This window comes from Lissotriton helveticus, chromosome 7, assembly GCF_964261635.1.
Source record: "Lissotriton helveticus chromosome 7, aLisHel1.1, whole genome shotgun sequence".
Classification (NCBI taxonomy): Eukaryota; Metazoa; Chordata; class Amphibia; order Caudata; family Salamandridae; genus Lissotriton; species Lissotriton helveticus.
In genome coordinates this window covers 609479081-609494189 of record NC_136068.1, presented here as the reverse complement: position 1 = coordinate 609494189, position 15109 = coordinate 609479081, and the positions used below count along the sequence as shown (strand labels likewise).

Below are 15109 nucleotides of genomic sequence, written 5' to 3'. Positions count from 1 at the left end.
TGGCCCCAATCATGTATCTCCTCCCCCAGGCCTGTACCTCGATCCTTTGTCCTTTGTCGTTGCGGTGTCTGGGGGATGTGAAATCCGGTATAGCAATTTGAGATATTTGGGGCAGTTCAATTAATTAAATTCTGCTGATTAGAGGTTTATGAAGGGAGCCTATAATTCTCAATAGGTGTGTTAAGCTTAAGCTCCGTTCCAAGCGTCAGCTTCTCCGTGCCCAGAATGAACCATAGTTTGTGTAGCCATGTTGTGTGTTCCGGAATTCTGTTGGTGCCCCATGAGGGAGAGAATAGCCTGATGTGCTTCTCCTACAGCGAGAGACATCTGACAGCCTCACATGGATTTCAGGGAATATATCCAAGGTTTGGATAGACCCAGCAGGGTATACGCAGGGAAGGCCGGGATATGTGTGTCAAAGGCTTTGTCGGTATCGTTCAGCACTTTTCCCCAGTACCGGACCAGCTTTGAGCAGTCCCATAGTAAGTGTAATAGGTTACCCATGTTTGCACAGCCCCTCAAGCATTCGCAAATCCATTTCTGGACCAAACCAGGCATCCAGTACCAAGTTAAAGTCAGTCTCAGTGCTAGATGTGCTGTGTTCTGTGTTTTACCCGGTAGTAGATGTCTTCTCATTCCTTAGGTGTGAATGTGTGTCCTAGTTTCCTTTCCCATTTGTTTTTTCACTGTGTTCTTGTCTACTGGTAGCGGTGGTCACAAGAGGGTGTATATTTATGCGATGAGGCACCTGTCACTGTGTTTGAGGAGGAACCACTTCTCAAAGGGTGTCAGTGGCCTATGTGAGTGGGATTTGACAGAGGGGTTTGTGACCGAGTTCCCGATTTGTAAATAGTGGATACAATTGACTTCAGAAAGATAATAGTCTTTCTTCAGGCTGACAAAGTGGGTGATTCCATTAGTGTCAAACAGCCTATGTGCTTACAGCCTTCCTCTTGCCATTGGAAGAAGTGTTCTGCCTACAGTCCGAGGGTGAAGTCTGGATTGGTGAGAATGGGGTGCATGGTCGAGGTAAATGTAGTTAAACCTTGTTGTGCCTCGGTCTGATCCCACACTCTCATGCTAGTTCTGGTGATGGTTGAGGAATATAGGTCCCATGCCATATGTTTTCATGGCAGACAGGAGATTTTCCATATGTGTGTACTAGCTAGTGCCTGGTCCGTGAAGCACCAGTATTTTTCTGAGAAAGCTCTACCCTTCACAACCAAGAAACAGGGTTGTACAGCTTGGAAGTATTGTGTAATGTGAGGGCACCCAGGTCCCCCTCATCGGTGAGTCTGTAGGTGAGCTGCTTCTGCATGCATGGCCCTTCCCGTGCCATATATACTTGTTGATTCCAAGCTGCAGGGAGTTATGGAGGGGGTGTTAGTGGAAGGGCTTGGAAAGTGAATAGGATCTTAGTCAGTATAATGAGTTTGTATCTCACTTGGGTAAGGAGATTATGGTAGTTGATCTCCGCTCACTGGGAGGCAGAGAAGGCTAGGTTCAACCCCAGGTATGGAAGGGGAACATCTGTCCACTCTATAGGAAATTAGGGGCAGAGCTGCATTTTGTGGTGCTGAGGCACTGTCAAGTTAAGGATCTATTATTTTTGAAGGTTGATTTTGAACCCTGACATTGTTCCAAAATGTTGTGGTTCAGCCACTAGGGCAGGTAGTGAGGACATACGATTAGTAAGCACCAGAATCACGCCATCTACATATAGGCTGATAGTATGCCTAAGGCTCCTGAACAGGACCCCTGAGAAATTACTGTCAGTCTGGACCCTTTGTGCGAATGGCTCCATTTAGGGAGCGGGAAGGGAACAGTGGGCATCCATGTCGCGTTCCTCTTTGTATGGGGAATAATTCCAAAGAGACCCAATCCAATCTCACCCCGGCCCTTGGAGAACTTTAGATATTCTGGACCCAGTGGCAGAATCTGGCCCCAAAGCCAAAATGTTTCAGGGTAGCAATTAAGCTACCCAGGCCTGGGGATTTTAGTGGTTTCCGCCTGGCTATGGCAATCGCCTCTTCCAGTCTTCCAGTATGATTGACTCCTCTAGCTTCCCTGCCTGTGCTGTGATGATTCTTGTTATTGGGCCTTCTGTAAGTATGTAGTGATGGCGTCATTGTTTACTTTCTGGCCCAAATACAGAGACTGGTAAAAATCCCGGAAGACTGCAGTTATTGGTCTGTCCTCCGTGACCTATGGACCCCTCCTCCAACACTGATCACTCCTATGTTACCTTGCTATATCTTAGAACACAGGCAGTGTGCCAGTAAGCTTCCGCATTTGTTACCCCTGTGTGAAAATTGTGCTTAAGGCGAAGCAGGGCGTATTCTGCCATTTCCAGGTTTTAAACTGTGCACGTGCCTTATTCAGCTCACACCACACCCTTTGGGTACTTGGGCATTCATGGCTGGCCACTAATTCCTTTATTGCATTTTATAATTGTGTCTGGTTTTCTCTCCTTAGTCGGTTATTTCGGGCTGACAAGGCGATCAGCTCCCCTCAGACTACTGTTTTAGTGATTTTCGTGTTATGTAAATAGTACAGTGTTTATGGTTTGATATTGCTGGTTTCTTAGATGAGGCGCTCTCATAGCCTACAGGTATTGGGGGCCTATTGTATCCTGTCCCCCCGCATAGCCAATTTGACAAGGGCATTGTCGTACAGTGACATGGGTGTGATACCCACCCCCTTGACCACGGTCTAAGTAGTTTGGTTGCACAGAAAAAAGTGTATGCGTGCATTGGTTTTGAACACCAAGGAGTAAAATGTGTAGTCCCAGTCACTGGGGTGGGTGCGTCTCCATAGATCTTTCAGGCTGCAGTCTAGCAGACACTGACGACGTTGCAGAGAATTTTGCAGTCTGACCGAACTGTAAGACTGATCGGTCTAATTTGTTGTTAATCACTAAATTCAAGTTGCCACCCACCAGAACAGCTGCGCCCAGGGACTGCAGAGTTTCTGACTGGGCCTCCTTAATAAAATGTTCCTGTTGCTCATTTGGAGCATATATAGAACCTATTGTGACCAAAAGAGATCTCAATCGTATGCAATATGCCCAAAGACGACCTTTGATTTGAGTACTTTTCCCTGTCACTTTCCCCTGAAGTCCCTGGAAAGAAGTAGGTCTTCTTCCCCTTTTTTAACCACCCCGGAGGAAAACATTTCGGGTGAGCCATTGAAATTTCATCCTCACTTTGTCTTTTGGTACAAGGAGAGACAATATTGCGGCCCGCTAGCCGGATGATTTAGGCCTCTGAATTGAGGCGAAGCACACAACAGCTGACCTAGGTCAAGCACTTCAATTCCACTAGTTTCATGTATCAACAAGCGAGTGCGACAACTCCCGGCATCCGCCGTTGAAAAATGCCAATTTGGTAAGAAATTCCGCAAGAAAGGAAGGTGCACTCTGATAGAAGTCAGACAGGAAACACACTTGTAGTTCAAAAAGGTTCTTCTTTTTATTTAAAGTTGTTTAATTAAAACCGGCACACAGCCAACGTGTTTTGTTCCCTAGTGCCTCGGGAACTTCGTCAGGGCTTGCTTGGAATATCAGGTAATTTCAAGTAGACCAAACTATTTCAGTTCTTATGAGAAGTGTATAAAAACGAATGCGAAATATTCAGTTCAATCGGACCACTTTATTCTAGATTGTGAAACAGTGGTAATACAGAGTTGACATAGATTTACGCAAAGGCTCCCAAATATCAGGTATACTTGAGATCCGAAGTGATTTCTACAAAAATTGAAACAGGCATCCAAAGTGGACCACAAGAATTTTAACAGTAGTTAGCAAATGTAATCCACACGGGTACAAATAAAGACTGCAATCAGTATCTTTATAAATTGAAACTGGCGTCCAAATTGGACCACAAGGATTATAACAGTAGTTAGCAAATGTAGTAGCGCACAAGTTGAATTAAAACCCGTAGTCCGTATCTCTGCGCCGGTGGACAACTGCTGGACAGCATGGTAGCTAGCGACAGAGTGAATTCGGTAATGAAGTTACTGTTAAAATCCTTGTGGTGCACTTTGGATGCCTGTTTCAGTTTATATAGAAATCACTTCAGATCTCAAGTATACCTAATGTTTGGGAGCTTTGCGTAAATCTATGTCAACACTGTATTACAACTGTTTCATGATCTAGAATAACGTGGACTGATTGAACTGAATATTTCGCATTCGTTTTTATACACTTCTCAAAAGGACTATTTTTTTAAATAGTTTGGTCTACTTGAAATTACCTAATATTCCTAGCAGACCCTCACGAAGTTCCCGAGGCACTAGGGAACAAAACTCGTTGGCTGTGTGCTGGTTTTAACCAAACAACTTTAAATAAAAAGAACCTTTTTGAACTACAAGTGTGTTCCCTTTCTGACTTCTATCAGAGTGCACCTTCCTTTCTTGTGGACTTTGAATTCCATCACATGTGGTCAAAGGAGGTAGTATTTGTGTTGGGCCTTGGTTGGCACATTGAGTAGGGGGAGCCATTGACTCCCTTTGTACGTGTATAAATCATGGGCCCTGTTAGTATTATGGTGTACAGTTTCGATGGCCTCTGTGTCAAGAGTAGCAAGTAAAAACATTTCCCAACATGAACTAAAAATAATTCATCCCACAAAGTCCATAGCAAATGGAAGACTGCAAGTTGAGTCACTCAAGCGGAGCTCGGTCAGGAGCGTAGAGATCTTACTCAGCATTTTGTCCTAAATCACTTCGGGAAAGGTTCTCAAGGCTGGTCTGTTCCGCATCCCATATCCTGTATGATTGTGTCCAGCATTGCCCTGTGCTCCTTTGCGATCATACCTGGGTCTGGACTCGAGGACCTGGATGTTTTCGAGGGACTATGCAAGTATGCGGCCCGGGGAACCCACGACGAACCTTGTCAATCCTCTGGTTGCAGGCTCAGGATTTGGTGGGACTCTGAGTGTTTTTGGTTGATGCACTTCGCCCCCCAGCGGAAGATAATCTTGAACGGTTGTCTCCAGCCAAAAGTGACCACCTTGGCGCATATGAATTCTGTGTTTGACTTAAAGTTCCTTCATCGCTATAGAGGGAGTGTCAACAGGTCTTGGAAAGGAGAGATCTTGCGCCTGCAAAACTAGAGGGGTTGTAGGGCTCTCGATTTCCTGAGGATTTCCTCCTTCAGCTGGAAGTCATGTATGCACACTAGAATGTTGGATGGGTGTACATGTTCGAGGCATGTGGGCTGCTGAATTTATATCTATGCATAGATCGCCGCCTAGTGTTGGGTCCGGATGATTGCACATTGTTGTCCTGGAAGAGTCTTCGAAGTATCACGAGATAGGTGGCTCCTCCCCTGGACTACAGTGCGCATGGGCATCCCCTCCATGCTCAGATTGTTTTTTTCCGCCATTGGGTTCGGATGTACTTCTTGACTCACGTTCGGAAATTATACTAGTTGCTTTTTCGAGGTCAAAAGGCCTTAGGGGCGTCGGTATTGTCTTTCGTTCGGTGCCTTTTACCTTCCAGTTCTTTGAACTCGACGTCGGAAGACCTTTGCCTTTCGACGCCACAGGCCCATTGACGATGGAACGGAGTCCGTTCAAGCGCTGCCCCGTCTGCAACTCGAACTATCCCCACATCGACGTACACCCGGTGTGCAACAAATGTCTCTCACCGGACCACGACGAGGCCGGCTGCATGGCCTGTTTCAAATTCAGATCCAAGAAAACTCTCCGTCTTCGACGCGCTGCACGACAGTCGGCGCGAGAATCGGCACCAGACCCGGAAAACATCTTCGGTGGTGACGACGAAGAAAATGTACAAGAAGAGGATCCGGAGCACTCCGATCCCACGTCGGAGCCCGACTCCACCAACAACGAGGACGAGGAAGAACTCTACGTCCATGATGAAGACATCGTCGAGGTAGGGGACGACGTACAACCTACCAGAGCCGTCGACGACGACTCAGGTGAAGAGCTGAGCCCCACCGCAGTTGCGGAGACCCATAAAGACTCTTCCACGGCTCAGGTCGAGGCATCGCCGGAAGGCCTTAGCCAAGATTTTCAACACCGTTCTATAGTCCCGCTTCAAGGCCCGGCTAAGAACATTTCCAAAGAGCCATCAGTCGATAGGCCCCACTCAGTGGAGATATCGAAACCGAAAGCAAAAGACAAGAAAGACACAAAATCGAAACCGACACTGGTTAAAACAATCGTCGTCTCGAAGACTTCGGAACCTTCCAAGTCAAAGCGTGCGCTCGACCCCTCGGGGTCGAAAGGGGGCGTCGAGCCGAAGATCGGATCGACTACGCCTGTGTCTACAGTGAGGCGCGTCACGCTCCCGTCGACGTCGACTTCCGGCTCCAAAAATGGCGGATCTTCCGAAGGACTCGATGCCCAGCAGACCATCGATCCGAAGTTGAAGAAGCCGATGTTGGTCAAGGCCTTCGACCCGAAGCCAAACGTCGGATCGAAACACCCTGCCTCATCGCAGCACAAAGGCGTTCCTGCGCAGCAACAACGGCTCGAATCGACGCAAGGCCTCAAACACGCTGAACCCTCGAAGTCGGTCGAGTCGAAGAAACCACCTCCATCGAAAACGGTCAGCCCGTCGCCAATTCTTACGGCGCCGATAAAGTTCGACTACCCCCGACGGCGAGGCCTAAAACTGTTCAACATACTCAAACTCCCGACTCTGCCAAGTCGACGTCGGGTGCCGCAGCCACTCAGCCTCGGTCGGACGACGTTGTATTCCAGCCAACGTCCCATGACGAACAGTCGAAATTCTACATTGACTCCGAATCAGGTCGACTCACTGTTTACCAGCGAAAATCAGGCCTGAAACGCCTATGGAACATTATAAGATACCTCTGAAGAAAAAGAGGGACTCTTCTACCTCCCCTGTTCTTTTTGAGCCCATGCCATCATATGATCAGGGCTATGCCTACTCTCCCACACATGTCAATGAGGATATGGAGGGAGGAGACAATGAGGACCAGTTCAATTATACCATTGATGCCGATCCAGATGAGTCCCAACCGTGGGCTGATTCTGTGGACCCTGACCCACACGCCACTCCTGATACTCTTTCATATGCTATCAAGACTTCACCTACTGAAGATACTGCTGCTTTCAACGCATTAATTGAGAGGGCGGCACTTACCCATGACGTGGATATGACGCTGACCCCGTGGAGGAAGACTTTCTTTTTGATACATTCTCCACATCAGAAAGGTCTATGAAAACTCTGCCTATGCTCAAAGGTGTGCTCAAACATGCCAGTGACATTTTTAAAGAGCCCACTAAAGCAAGGGTGGTGAACTCAAGAATTGACAAAAAGTACCGGCCTGCGCCCGAGGATCCTACCTACATCAAGGGCCAACTCCCGCTGGACTCCTTAGTGGTGGCTAATGCTCGCAAAAGAGCAAACTCTCAGACTACGGGTGATGCTCCTCCTCCGGACAAGGAATCAAAGATCTTAGAAGCCTCTGGGAAACGTGTGGCAGCTCCAGCTGCTAATATTTGGAGGATCTCCAATACCCAAGCCCTGTTAGCAAGATATGACAGGGCACACTATGACACGTTTGAGCAGCTCATGCAACACCTGTCTGATACTTATAAGGAGGGAGCAGAAATGCTTATACAGGAGGGGAAGTTGATCTCCAACGCGTCCATTAAGTGCGCGTTAGACGCAGCCGACACAGCAGCAAGAGCCATAAACACTAGCGTTATGCTTCGGAGACATGTCTGGCTCCATATCTCTGGCTTTAAGTCTGAAATCCAAACTACCCTACTTAATCAGCCAGTAAATCCTGACTTCCTGTTCGGTCCAGAGGTAGACACCACTCTTGAGAAGATTAAGAAGGACACTGAAACTGCGAAATCCATGGGAAATCTGCAGTCTCAGCAGTTCAGGGGCGGTTCCTTTCGTCACTCCGGTAGCAGGGGAGCTTCTAGAGGACAAGCGTCACAACAAACCCAATATACCAAGAGTGGCACGCAAACCACCTATAACAAGAACAATAGGGGTGGATACCGTGGAAACAGCACCAAGGGCAGAGGACGTGGAAATAATAATGCCAGATCCTCCGTCGCTAACCAGCAGTGACGCCTTGTCACTGCCCCCCGACCATGTAACACCCGTCGGGGGGCGACTCCAACAGTTCTTGCCAGTCTGGGAAAGCATTACCACGGACAGGTGGGTGAGACAACTTATACAACACGGTTACTGTCTAGAACTAACCTCCACTCCACCCAACATACCCCCAAGGCACCGTCCTATGTCCGCCGAGCACATGCACTTATGCAGCAAGAAGTCATGTCCATCCTGCAAAAAGGGGCCATAGAACTCGTGCCTTTCGAACAACAGGGAAAAGGGGTGTACTCACTGTACTTCTTAGTCCCAAAAAAGGACGGGTCTCTCAGGCCCATTCTCGACCTGAGACCTCTAAACCTATACATCCTATCAGAACACTTTCACATGCTAACGTTACAGCAGGTTCTCCCATTGCTCAGTCAAGGAGATTTCCTAGCAACCCTAGATCTGAAGGATGCCTACTTCCACATTCCTATTCACCCCAGTCACAGGAAATATCTCAGGTTCACCATCAACAACTAGCATTACCAGTTCAAGGTCTTGCCTTTCGGGGTCACTACAGCCCCCAGAGTGTTCACGAAGTGCTTGGCGACTGTGGCCGCGCATCTTCGAAGAAAACACATCCATGTCTACCCGTATCTAGACGACTGGCTGGTACAAGCAAAGTCAGCCCAGCAGTGTGCCGAACACATGTCGCGCACAATCCACCTCCTGCACAGTCTAGGATTTTCGCTCAGTTACCAAAAGTCCCATCTTCAGCCCGCACATGTACAACAGTACCTAGGCGCGGAAATAAACACGCTCCCAGCCAAACTCAGCGAGGGTTCACAGCATGCACGTGTTGATTAGAAAATTCAAGCCACAACACTCACTCCCAGCGCAAATGTTCATGCAACTGATAGGCATGATGGCCTCTTGCATCTTTATAGTCCCGCACGCGAGGCTACACATGCGTCCGCTTCAGGAATGCTTGGCACGCCAGTGGAACCAGGCTCAAGGACAGCTGAGAGACCTAGTGTTGGTGACCGGTCGTGCATACAACTCTCTGCATTGGTGGAACACACAAAACCTTTGCAGGGGACGACCGTTCCAAGAGCCTGTACCACAGGTAGTGCTGTCGACGGACGCATCTCTCCAGGGCTGGGGAGCGCATGTCCTCCATTATACGGTGCAAGGACTATGGTCTCCGCAACAGCAGAAGATGCACATCAACCTACTGGAACTGATGGCGATCTTCATGGCGATGAAGGCATTCAAGTTGCATCTCTGCAACAAAGTCGTGCTGATCCGGACGGACAACATGACTGCGATGTATTACATCCAGAAGCAAGGGGGGGGGACACTCTCCACAATTGTCACACCTAGCACAGTGCATGTGGAAGTGGGCCATTCAGAGAAACATGGTTCTCATGGCGGAACACCTCCCAGGCAGGGACAACCAGAAGGCGGACCTGCTCAGCAGACACAGCCATCCGATGCACGAGTGGGAGATACATCCCTCAGTGCTCCAACCATATTTCCAGCAGTGGGGTCATCCAGACATCGACCTATTCGCCACTCACGAAAACGCAAAATGCCGCACCTTCGCCGCCAGGTTCCCACACCCGCAGTCTCAGGGCAATGCGATATGGATGAACTGGTCGAACAGATTTGCGTACGCCTTTCCTCCAGCACCACTCATACCGCTGGTGGCACGCAAACTGAGGCAACACTCCAGGACGCTCATCCTGGTTGCTCCAACGTGGGCACGGCAGGCGTGGTACACCACATTCCTAGAACTTTCCGTGGTTCCACACCAACGCCTAAGACTCACTCCCAGTCTCCTCACGCAGAGCCATGGAGACATTCAGCACCCAGATCCGCAGCAGTTGAGCCTTGCAATATGGCTCCTGAGGTCATAGAGTTTGGCTACCTAAACCTGCCTCCTGACTGCATGGACATCATAAAGGAGGCTAGGCGACCTACCACCAGGGCCTGCTACGCGGCAAAATGGAAGCGCTTTGTTATCTATTGCTCCACTAATAACATAAACCCGCTTGATGCTTCCACACAAAACCTCATCGGTTACTTGCTGCACCTATACAAGTGTAATTTAGCGTATAGTTCCATCAGGATTTATTTAGCTGCAATGGCGGCTTATCTTCAAAATAGACAGCACCTATCCCTTTTCAGAGTGCCAGCCATTAAAGCTTTTATGGAGGGACTGAAAAGGGTCATTCCTCCAAGACACCCGCCTTCGCCTGTCTGGAACCTCAACATAGTCCTCACCAGGCTCATGGGCCCACCATTTGAACCTCTTCACTCTTGTGAGATACAATTTCTCACATGGAAGGTGGCTTTTCTGGTGGCAATTACGTCGCTACAACGAGTTAGCGAGCTGCAAGCCCTTACTATTCAGGAGGCTTTCATTCAGATTCATGCTAATAGGGTTGTGCTGCGCACCAACCCTAAATTTATGCCCAAGGTAGTGTCACAGTTCCACATTAACCAAACTATTGAACTACCTGTATTCTTCCCAAATCCTGATACAGTAGCTGACAGAGCACTACACACACTGGATGTTAAACGAGCTCTCCTGTATTACATGACAGGACTATAGATTTCAGGAAAACTAAACAACTGTTAGTTGCCTTCTCTCCACAACACAAGAGCAACCCGATCTCTAAATCAGGTATAGCAAGATGGATTGTTAAGTGCATCCAAATCTGTTATCTAAAGGCTAAACGCACGTTAACAATTCCCCCAAGAGCGCATTCCACATGCAAGTTGGGGGCATCCATGGCTTTCCTAGGTAACATTCCTCTAGAGGACATATGTAGAGCAGCCACATGGACCACCATACACACATTCACCAAACACTACTGCGTGGATGTGCACTCAAAACAGCAAGCTGCTGTAGGTCAGGCTGTTCTCAGAACTCTCTTTCAGACTGCTGCAGCTGGCACGGGCAACCGCCGCTAAGGAGGGTACTACTATTTATTCTATGCATAGATATAAATTCAGCAGCCCACATGCCTCGAACGGAATATGCTACTTACCAGTATGCATCTGTTATTGGCATGTAGGGCTGCTGACATTTATATCGCCCGCCCTCCTCCCCGGTGCTTGTCGCAGCTGTAGCACTCAGAATTAATTCACTTATTCTCATGCATGGTCATCACTTACTATATCACACTCCATCTCTGCCACAATGGCGAAAAACAATCAGAGCATGGAGGGGATGCCCATGCGCACTGTAGTCCAGGGGAGGAGCCACCTATCTCGTGATACTTCGAAGACCCTTCCAGGACAACAATGTGCAATCATCCGGACCCAACAGTAGGCGGCGATCTATGCATAGATATAAATGTCAGCAGCCCTACATGCCAAGAACAGATGCATACTGGTAAGTAGCATATTCCTATTGCCCCTACGCGGCCGACTTGATAGACACTATCAAGTTGTAGTTCACTCCCCTCTTCGTGTCCTTGGATATGCAGGAATAAGAACACAAATTAGGGTAGGGAGAGAGCAGAGACTCATTTGTCTTCCACAGCTAATATGGTCACAATCAACGGGAATGAATTGCGTATGTCGATTTTTCCAGAGTGTCTATATGATAGTCATGGAGACCCTCAGTCACACTAACACAGGGCGTGGTATATGTTGTAGTGGCGGCTGGTGCAGGTAAGCGTGGTGAGCCGTGGCGGGAGGGGGGAGTGACAGACGACGGAAGAGGCAAAATAAAATAAATACATAAATAAAACTACTTACATTGCTCTGAGCGCAAGGTAAGTGCTTTTATTAATTTCTCTTATTTTGCCTATGGGACTGATATGTTGATTCTCCGCTCATGTGGTTAGGTGAGCAGCATCATCATTGGGTCTTCTCAAAGAGTGTCAGTTCTCCAGGTGATCTGCTCTCCTCCAACAGGAGGGAGACTGTCTGGTTCGCGACAGTTGTGAATAGTGAAAATAGATTAAAATCATCTACTTTCCCACATGTGATATTTTATTATATAGGACAGTAATACCATTAAAAAAACTGAACTAGAGGGGCTATTATGGGTGTCTTATTGCTCCACAGCACCTAGTGGTAGATCTTGGTTGGTCGACATGTTTCGGCCATATGTTGCCCTGGTGGGTCGTGGCACCTTCATCAGTAGGGTAGGTGGATTCACTTACCCTTCTTCATCAGTGAGCGCAGTCACTCAATTACTGACGTCGCGTTATAGGCACAGACTTTGTCTATAACTTTTTAAGGAGATGGTCGGTCCTCCTTTGGGGAGTAGAGAGGTAAAGACCACTCTTAATTGAACAGGTGCTGCTGTCCTCTCCCCATAATAAGGCCTGCACATAGCCCACAATGTCTGTGCCCTCAACTCCGGTCGGCACCCTCTGCAGTCGTACGTTGTTCTGGCGGTATCTTTTTTCAAGGTCTTCCGCGTGGTCTTCGAGGTCCGCTTGGCGTTCCTGGAGTCGTAGCACTTCTTGTTGGATCATCTCCATATCATCTCACTGCGCAATCTTGTTGTCTTCCAAGGTGGACACTCTCTCACTGATTGTATGACTAAACAACTACCCCATAAACAACGAAAGCCTAAACCACGAAATCTAAACCACTACCCAAGCCAAACCACTACATCCTGTACAACGAATTACTAAACCACGAACATTTATCATTCATCATATTTCCTGAATCTACCAGTCAAGGTGTAAATTGAAACAGCCTGTGGAAGATGGTCACTTTTAATTCTTGATTCAATGGAAGAATCAACAGTTCAGTTAAAAGGGAGATATAGACCTGAAAGAATATTCAAGTAATGCTTTTCTTAAAGGTGATACATGCATATATTGAATTTCGTTATCACTATTTGATGTCCAATGAAGCGCTGTCAATGATTAAGATTATGGTTTGCTCAAAGTTTTCCTCGACTATCGTTTTGGATAATAACTGTTGTCTTTGGTGTTCCACAAAATTCCCCCTCTCATTTCAGTTCTGCTTTGAAATGGGGTCAGCCAGTCTGAAACAAGGTTTACGGCATATTCAATTTTCACAGCTGACACTGTCATATGCAGTCCCCCATTTTTCAGATTGTATTTTCAACTCTCTTCTAATTTTACGTCCCTAGATCTCTGTACAAACTCCTGTATTTTGCTACGATGTCTTTTTTCAACTCAATAACTAAGATCTCTTGCATCGAGGTCTGATCTTAATCACATCACTTAAAATCAAACCGACAGTGCCATCTACTGGCCTAATAAGCTAAATTTAAACAAATTAGTATTTCTACTTCGTAATTAAAATCACGAAATGGGAAATACATTTTTAAATATTACACATTACTAATTTTTTTTAAATATCCAAAAAACATCCCGTTCCAAATTATTTTAATATTGCACTTGTTTATAAGATTCTTTATTAACATTTTGACACTTACCTCTGGTTTAGTAAGTCGTGGTTCAGGTGGTCGTTGTTCGTGTACAGTAGTGGTTAATGAGGTTGTGGTTCTGGTAAAGGTCGTGGTTAAGGATTCGGTGTTTAATACACTCGTTAAGGATTCGTTGTTCAGGCTGTTTCCTTCTCTCACTTAGTGAGCCCATGTTGAGCCTCATGTCCTGCAGCTCCTGTGACAGGTCCTTTTTACCGTCTGTAGATCCGCTTTGAGGGTGTCAGAGGGATTCTAGGAAGGCATGTGTAACTGGGGCTGTTTCCTGCCTTGTCGGTGGGGTGTACTGAGACACAGGATCCTTTTTAGAGTAGGCATCAGTGGAGCGCTTTATCATGTCATGCAAGTTATGATCTTTCTTGCTTTTGGAAGTAGCCATCTGGATAGTAGGGTGAGTCCTTCAACCCACAGGGTGTGATGATCACATGCCCAGATACTCTATGCCGGTCAGGATTATAAGGTGGTCGTTTGAGTGCATTTTGTGGTTTATCCTGCTAGCATTCACAGGCTGCATGTACTGGTCTGCTGTTGATGAGGTGGCAGCAAAACACGAGGGCTGACTATATTGTAGCTCCCGAGGACGCTGGGCACACAGCCTCCATGTGTGACCTGGCGGTGATTTATTGGTGAGTGTTCCAAAGGAATTTGTTATAGCACAGTGGTTGGTGGCTTGCTTTGACCCTTACTCCTCTCTCACCTCTGAAAACACTTGCATGCATTGTCTCCCAGTGCAGTTGTATGTGGGCCGGTAGGACGATTGCACCTCAGCAAATGTCCTGTCTGTACTATGGGTGTGCTGGGAGCCCTCTTGTGGTAGGCTCCAGCTGTACCTCCTGCAGTACCCATTCCTTTTATGCCACCATGTTGATGCTCCACAGGCAGCAGGCAAGGTGAGTAGGGGAGTTCTTGTCTGTTGTGGGGTTGGGGGTGGGTTTCCTTGATATCGTGTTTAACACTTACTGATTTACTAAGCAGCGGGCAGCAGCCGTCATTCAAGTTTCTATGCCACCTCCGGGCCCCTGCATCCAGTCTTCCCCCACGAGACCATCAGCCTTTGGTTTCGTTACACACTCTTTTTTTACTGCAGTTCCAGGGAGCACTGTCTGGTGGGGGGCCCCACACCCCTCTATGACCCAGCTCAGAGACGCCGATGCTTCTCCTGTCAGTGGGCGGCGCACAGAAGAGAGCGCAGACATGCCGAGCTTCGAAGTGGGTTTTGCAGCGCTCACCTGCATCCCTTACTGAGCTACAGCTACCATCAGCTGGGTGCCGCTCTGGGAACTCTGTATTTAGACACCCACACCAGGCTGTCCGAACCAGTGCACTGCCTGAACACTGCTGCGTGGCAGTCCTGGATGCTACGTGGATGCTACATGGCCCTCTTCCCGGACATTCTGGGCCTCCTTTCCCTGCTATTGTCACCGTTCGTGCGATCCAGGGAATGGAGGAGCATGCTGGACATCTCATGATGCCACCATCTTGGCCACACACCCCCTCCATTTATTTAATTTAAAAAAGAAGCCAAATGTTGTCACTCCCAAAGATCTACAAGTCTAAAACTGCCTCATCGCTCCAGATCTACAACTAGAATTAAGAGAACTTCAAAAAGCA

The 15109-nt window shown here is 47.7% G+C and overlaps 1 protein-coding gene across 1 annotated transcript in view; it reads left to right on the top strand.

Moving 5' to 3' along the window:
- Window positions 1–15109, top strand: part of SIMC1 (SUMO interacting motifs containing 1) — a 373014-nt gene that overhangs the window by 252407 nt on the left and 105498 nt on the right. The window lies entirely within an intron of this gene.